Source organism: Lutra lutra, chromosome 6 (assembly GCF_902655055.1).
Source record: "Lutra lutra chromosome 6, mLutLut1.2, whole genome shotgun sequence".
In the NCBI taxonomy this organism is placed as follows: Eukaryota; Metazoa; Chordata; class Mammalia; order Carnivora; family Mustelidae; genus Lutra; species Lutra lutra.
In genome coordinates, this window is record NC_062283.1 from 110,969,711 (window position 1) to 110,977,940 (window position 8,230).

Sequence of the window (8,230 nt, forward strand, 5' to 3'; positions counted from 1 at the left end):
CTCACGGGTATGTGGCATTTCCTTTTTGCATAAGACAGACCAGACCCTTGGTATTTTTCTAAGGAATTTTGAATTGTAAGAGACAGAAATGAATGAATATTTATTTACAGGAAAAAGAGTGAATACTTACATTTTGTACAACATTAGAAATTTTACAGAGAACTCTCCTCCTTCTTCAACTGTTGCCTTCATTCTTACAAAAATCCTGTGAGAATGGCAGTATTACAGGTGCCACAAAAGTGGCCAAGGACTCTTGGAAGGCTGGCCAGAGCAGCCTTATAGAATCAGCCTTAGTTACCATTCATGTTGACCGTTAGCCTAAGTGACAGGCTCCCCTAGATTTGTTTTCTTGCAACATAAGAGAATTCTAGAAGGAAACCAAGGAAGATTTTTTTCCACATTTGCTCTGACTTTCCTCACACCAGCTTATCATTTAGACCAAGCCACAAGTTACCACTTCTTAATCCATTGCTTAGCTATAGTCCCTTCTTGGTTCATGAGAGGTGGTAAGATTCTGGGGGTACATGTATGAGTGTATGTGCATGCAGAATATAGAAGGTGGTAGAGGATGGAGTAGTCAGAGGCCATGTTTAGACAGAGTCCTGTATTCCTTGATGAGGAATGTGGATTTTCTCTTACAGGAAACTGGAGGTGTCTAGGATCTTGGATGCCTTGGGCGTGATAGAAGAGTCTGATAACACAGATGCCAGTGACGAGGCCAGTACATGAATAGAGTTCACATGATGAGGGTCTGGAAAATGGATATGGGTGAGGTGATGGAGTGGATTCTATGGGTGAGGTGATGGAGCGGATTCCCAAGGTAGAACTGACTGGTCTGGATGATATATGTGAGGTTTCGAATATGAGTGGACTTCAATGCTATTGTCAAAAGAATATGGGGGAGAGAACTGGGTTGGCAGGTGAGGGTGGGGAAGAACCAAGAAGATAGGAGTCACTTTGGGACTTGATAAGTTTGAAATGGGATATTTAGAAAGCAGCTTGAAATATCAGTCCAAATTGCAGGGCAAGGAAAGAAAATCTGAGACTTAGATCTAGAGTTCAACAGTGGATAAAGCCCTGTGCATAGAGAAGGACATCCAGGAAGGGTGTGGTGCTCATCAGCCCACGCAGCTCAGGTATGTTAGAGATGTCGTATGTATCATTCATAAGTCAGCTTCACTTCATACTGAGCATCCCTTCATTTAGTCTGGGGGGAAGCTTAACTTCATTTATTTGAGTTTTCCTTCTTCTTAGGCAGTGCCAAGCAGCAGAATGCAGAGTGGATGTCTGGTCCTTGGTCATCTTTCCAGGCAGGTTACTGCTAGGGCTGCCACCCTTCCTACCAGATCCCTTTTCCTCCTATGGCTATGCCACGTGATGCTGCCTGGGGTTTTGTCTGCCTAGCCTGAACTCCACCCTGTCCTTCCATTTGGAGTTTTGCTGTCAACATTATGAGAGAATGGAGGAGTGTGGCTGTTCTGGGACTCTCTGGTATTTCTCTTCCTTCCTCTTCTACTTTTGCCCTAGGGATATTTTTTCTAGGGCAGAGAAGAAAGGAAGGATGAAGCCCCCTCCATATTGCTTTTCACACTCTCTCCCATCTTTTCTCCAAACCACTGAGTTCCATAAAATGCTTAAACATCTTTTTTGGGGGAAAAAAAGCCAGAAGGACTTGCTGGTTATTTCTGGTTTTGGCCCTGATGCATGCCTTCTGGAAGTCATGGTGTATCAAGACTGCTACCAGTCTGAAATGGAGGAAGGAAACAAACAAATACAGAGAGAAAAAAACCCTTAATATCTGAAAATATCATCTAGCCACAGTGTTAAAGTACAAAGAGAAAACAGGCAGGCCTGTGGGCTCCAGCGTGAAGAGCCAAGAGAGAGCAGAAAGATGGCATCCAAGGGAGAAGCCAGAAAGCTTCTAGAGGGTGCAACAAAACAGCACTTCCAGATGCCACGTCGAGGCGCTGCCCCAGTTCTGATGATAGCTAGATACTCTAGAGGAGGGCAGGTAGGTTCAGAGCCCAGGGTGCTAGAGTGTGTTCGTGGCCCAGCCTGGCATTGGGAAGAGGCATCAGTCGGGTTGGGTTCCAACGGAGCCGCTTTCACCTCATGCATCATTACGTGAGGCTGCTTACCGTGTTATCCTGCTCTTCTCAGTTTCTCTGATGGCTTCCTTCCCTGGACTGTAAGTTCTTCGGGGGGCAGGGCAATGCACTTCACATTCTTAAACCCTCTGCCCTTAGCACAATGTCTGACACATTATAGATTCCTTATTTGTATTTAATGAGGGACTAAGAGCCAGAGTTTTCTAAGAGGGTCATCATTTTCTATGCCCAGGAATAGGGCTGAAATAATCCAAGGGCTCAGAGTAATTTGCCTCTAAAGTTGTGTTTGGCCAAAGCAGGACATCTGGGTTCTGTGCTGGTAGGCCTAGTAAACTGGTTTCCTTATTTCTAGTGATGATGGTTAACACCATTTGTAGCTGTTTGTTTAGGTCCAGTGGAAGGAAAGATAAGAGTTTAGACATTTGCTATTTTTACCCCCTCATTTGTACCTTGATGTAAACATTGGGGTCATAATATATTTAAGAAAAAATTTAAATTATGGATGCTACTCAGAAACAAGTCAGTTCATCACTGATCTCTATACTCTGTGCACATGGCACTGAAAGATATAGGCATACAAAGAGAAAGGGCACAAATATATAGGTCTTATTTTTTTTTAAATCTCCCACGGTAGTAGAGGAGAATAAACAAGTAAAGAAATAGCTATAATTCAGAGCACATGCGTGATTCAGTTGGTTAAGTGTCTGCTTTCAGCTCAGATCATGATCCTAGGGTCCTAGGATTGAGCCCCGTGTCAGGCTCCCTGATCAGCAGGGAGTCTGCTTCTCTCTCCTCTGACTCCTCATGCTGTCTCTCTCTCTGTCTCAAATAAATTAATAAAATCTTAAAAAAAAGAAATAACTATAGTTCATGAAAAAATAAAAGTGCAAGTGTTGAAAAAATAAGGAAATGGAAGAGAGGGAATTTTCCAATTCTCTTAGGTATCCCAAATAAAAGTTAGTTCAATGAATCTTGCAAAGTAGAAAGACACTTAATTTTTATAGTATACTTAGCTTTTGCAAAAAAAGATCTTTGAAGCACAAAACAATAAAATGTAAAGGCAGGGTCTAGGTTATGCCAATAGTTTCTTTCTCAGCAAAGAGGAAATGTGTAAGGAGGGTAGAGAAGATTATTGAAGAAGAGCCAGGACTCACTGTTTCCATTTATGTAAAAGTGTATGATTTTTGCCAAGGAATTACACACAGCAGACTGACTCCTTTTTTAGCTTCTAAACCCAAGTTGGAGAGGTACATGGTTTGGAACCATTTCAGCTGTGTTTGAAGTTGCTCAGGGACCCTTGGGTGAAAGGTGGTGTGTAAATCCAAATAAATACTCTTGTTATTTCATTATTGTTGTGATGAGTTATGTTGTCAGGAATACAGGCTGTTGGAATCAGACTCGGAGCATGAAGGGGTTGTGTAGTCAACTAAAGATTGTATTTCACAGCTGTAAGTGCCCAAAAGAACTTCTGGCAGAAGATCATCAACTGTAAATTTATAGCCTGCACAGGCGTCCAAGCTTTGTTAAAAAAAAAAAAAATCTCCTGAAAATATGTTATTTTAAATGTATGGCTTCTATTAGACTCTTATTTATGTATTTTTAGCGTGCGGAGGGATTGTAGAAGGGGCTGAAAAAGAAGGAGAGGATATCAAAAACACTTTGAAGTACCTGTAAATTTTTCTGTTTGTTTATTCCCCCCAACAAGCCCATTTTCAGGTTCCTTATGAAACTAGCCATTTGAGTTGAAGCATTAGTGAAGTCATACTTATTGAGTGCCAGCTTATTTATTGGGCTAGGACTGGTGCTTTGGGGGCTATAGAATAGATGTCTAAGGCTAATCCTTGCCTTTCTGGAATGTCTAGCTGGAGCAAAAGGATCAATGTATGAAAAACAATAGAGGACCTTCCTTAAGGGGAGGCTATATCATTGAACGATGGGATGTGTGGTTGGGAGTATCTGGTTTGGAGAGGGCAGGTTAGAGGCTCACATGAGGTCTCTGAGAGGCCCTGCTGTTAGAGAAATAGAAATGATCCTTAAGGGGGAAAATTCCCTTTATGTGTTGTAACAACACAACCACCAGAGTAAGGGAAGAGACACAGAAATGCTGCTTTACCTCCCAGGAGGTAATGGGAGCTTCCCCTTTGGTACCCGAGGGTCAAGGGCATGCCTCGGCTTTGATTCCTCAAAGTGAGGATGTGTCCAGGGCCAAGAGAAGGGTCTGGCCACGGAGAAAAGCAGACATTAAAGCTGAGAGCTCTTTTCTCCAGGGTCCCTTGTTCTTCATAAGCTGTGGAATTCAGACCACAGAGCCAGCAGCCCCTTACTTATCCCCTGGTCACGAACCCTTTCTGAGACTTAGTGGGGCCGTCTGAGGGGTGACAGCCCATGAGTGGTGTCCTGGAAATTTTTTTTGTTGGGGGGGCATGTGGGCAGTTGCTTAGCTTTATGTTCTCCCAGATTGGTATTATTTGGGAGGACCGCCCATGGCAAGAGCACTCTGAGCTGGTCAGGTAGAACTCTGTGCCAGAGCCAGATGCCTAAGGTGGCACATTTGTACCTCATTCAGGAAGATTTTCTTTTTCTTTTTTTTTAAATTTATTTTTTATTTTATTTTATTTTTTCAGTGTTCCAAGATTCATTGTTTATGCACCACACCCAGTGTTCCATGCAATACATGCCCTCCTTAATACCCACTGCCAGGCTCACCCAACCCCCGACCCCCCTCCCTTCCAAAACCCCCAGTTTGTTTCTCAGAGTCCACAGTCCCTCATGGGGTTTGTCTCCCCCTCCAATTTCCCCCAATTCACTTTTCCTTTCCTTCTCCTAATGTCCTCCATGTTATTCCTTATGCTCCACAAGTAAATGAAACCATATGATAATTAACTCTCTCTGCTTGACTTATTTCACTCAGCATAATCTCCTCCAGTCCCATCCATGTTGATACAAAAGTTGGGTATTCATCCTTTCTGATGGCTGCGTAATATTCCATTGTATATATGGACCATATCTTCTTTATCCATTTGTCTGTTGAAGGGCATCTTGGTTCTTTGCACGGTTTGGCGATTGTGGCCATTGCTGCTATGAGCATTGGCGTACATATGCCCTTCTTTTTGCTACATCTGTAAGATTTGCTTTTTCAGGGCACCAGGGCTATGTAAACAGAAAGACACTGAACTTGCCAGTGGTCACTCTGTCTGAGTGAGTCTGATGAGGGGCTTGATCCCAGGAATCTGTCTGCTCACACAGCCTATTGGGTGGCTGGAAAATGCCCCAGTGGGATTTTGAGGGTCTTCAGGAGGTACCTAATGTATGCCCTCATGAGCAAGATCAGTCAGCACTCAGTTTACACATTTCAGACTCCTGCCCTGCTCTGATATGTCCCTGAAGGCATGTCCATGTCTTTTAGCACCTCAGTCTTCCTCTGGATGCCGCTCCAGTGTGCTGGAGCTCTCCACGTGCCCAGATGGGGAAGGGTCCAGGCCAGGGATTTCCCCACTTTTAGGACATATTCTGTCAGTGGGATTCCAAGACAGAGCTGTCTGGGCTAAGTGCCCCTACATAGTTCTTAGTGAATTAGTTCCTGTATTTGTGCTTATACAGTTGACCTTGGAACAATGTGACTCCCCCAGAACTTAGCTACCCACTGCCTGCTATTGACTGAAAGCTTTACTGATAGCATAGTGAATTAGCACATTTTGATATGTATTATATGCTGTGTTTTTACAACAGAATAAGCTAGAAAAAAACAAAATGTTATTAAAACCATAATGAAGAGAAAATGCATTTACAGTAGTGTATTTATTGCTAAACCTCCACATGTAACTGGACAACCTGTGCAGTTCAAACCCATGTTGTCTAAGGATCAGCTGCACTTCCCTTTTCCATAACTCTCAAGCAGGAGTTCAGTGGGGATTTGGGATGAGAGCAGTTCTAAGGGACAGCCTGTATACTGGGCACGAGGTGGGCTGTCCTTGCTTTCGGAGGACTAAGGCTCTACTCCTGGGTCCAGTTGACTTTGTCTGAGTCTCTCTTCATTGGGCTCCCATATTTAGGAGGCTCCTCACCCCCTTATCCATCTAGTTCACTAGTCAGCCCCTTTGATTTTATTTATTTATTTTTATTTTTAAAAAGATTTTATTTATTTGAGAGAGAGGAGAGAATAAGCACAAGCAGATGGAGTGGGAGAGGGAGAAGCAGGCTTCCTACTGAGCAGAGAGCCTGATGTGGGGCTTGATCCCAGGACTCTGGGATCATGACTTGAGCCAAAGGCAGATGCTTAACTGATTGAGCCACCCAGGTGCCCCTAAGCAGTGAAGGACATAGCTGGGAACTCACTTTTCTTTCTGAGAGAGAGAGAAAACCAGGGCTACCTTTATTTTTGAAAATTATTTAAAAATTAATATTTCAATTAAAGTAATATATGCATTAAAGTTTAAAATGAAAAATATAGTCATCTACTCTATCCCATTTAATCCCAAATCCTAGCCCTAGAAGTGAAAACTGTCACCTAGCTAAATATGTTTATATCACACAATTTATGTGTGTGTGTGTGTATGTGTGTGTATAATTGCATTTATTTTATTTATATTTAGAGAGGTATAATTGTCACATAACATTATGTTAGTTTCAGGTGTACAACGTAGTGATTCAGTATTTGTATACATTGTGAAGTGATTACCTCAATATGTCTAGTTACCAACTGTCACCATATGAAGTTACAAAAATTTTTTTTCCTTGTGATTAGAACTTTTAGGATTTACTCTTTTGGTGACTTTCAAGTATGCACTACAGTATTTTTCACTATAGTTACCATGCTGTATATTACATCCTTGTGGCTATTTATTTTATAATTAGACATTCATACCTCTTGACCCCTTTCACTAATTTCACTCATCCCCTGACCCCCTCCCTTTTAACAACTACTTTTACCTGTATCTAAAGATGTGAGGCTGTATCTCATTGTGGTTTTGATTTGCATTTTCCTGATGATCGCTGATGTTGAGTATCTTTCCTTCCTTCCTCCCTCTTTTCCTTTCTTTTGTGCTGTGTATTATCTTAGTTAGGTATAAAGACTTAACCATGTCACCTAGAGACCATTTTACCCATTGCTATATGGCCACCAATCTCTCTCTCTTCAGCAGTGGGTGAGGCAGATACCCTTTCCATGGGGAAGAGAAATCCATGATTTGTTGCCTTTGCCAATAACAAACATGTTGGAGAGCTGGGTGGCAAAGCTGTTGCCAGTGGCATCTTTCACATGAATTATATCAAAAAAACCAGGATGTCCCTTTCTTTTGGTGATCACACCAGTACTTCCCAGGTTAGCACCCTAATCACCATACACAGAATACCAGTATCAAACGTGATGAAATCAGTAATCTTACCAGTCTCCAAATCAGTCTGAATGGTGTCATTCACCTTAATGAAGGAATATGGATAGTAGGTGGTGCAAGTATCATGGGTCAGATGAGAGATTCCTTTTCTCCTAACAAAGATCATTCTTACTTTGCACAACTTGTTCTTGGCCTCCTCAGGTGTAATCTGATGAACAGCAAAGCAGCCTTCGGTGACATGGATCAGATGGAAATTCTTCCCACTCTTGTCAATGCTGATGACATTCATAAAACCAGCAGGGTAGGTTGCATCAGTTCAGACCTTGCCATCAGTCTTAATAAAAAACACAGCATACAGATCTTCCTTACTTTATCTCCTGTTAAGGCATACTTAAGTCTGTTCCTTAGGAAAAAGATGAGAGGGAGACATTCTCTCAGCTTATGGGGACCAATAGATGGATGAAGGGCAAACACACCAGTCAGTTTATCTGGCATCCAGTGCTTTGGAGCTGGTACATGCTTCAGATGCTTCTTGGGAACATGAGCCATGGCTGCACTAGGTATGAAAAAAGACTGTTGGGCATCTTTTCATGTGTTTGTTGGCCACTGTATGTCTTTTTTGAAAAAAATGTCTATCCAGATCCTCTGTTCATTTTTAAATTAGATTGTTTGTTATTTTGCTCTTGAGTTGTAGGAGTTCTTTATATATTTTGAATATTAATCCCTTATTGGGTATATTTTTTTCAAGTATTTTGTCTCTTTTGGTATGTTGGCTTTTCGTATTGTTGA

The 8,230-nt window shown here is 42.0% G+C and overlaps 1 pseudogene; it reads right to left on the reverse strand.

Annotated features, from left to right (window-relative positions):
- Positions 1 to 7,242: 7,242 nt before the first annotated feature.
- LOC125101656 (40S ribosomal protein S4, X isoform-like) lies at positions 7,243 to 7,990 on the reverse strand (annotated as a pseudogene).
- Between the last annotated feature and the right edge of the window lie 240 nt (positions 7,991 to 8,230).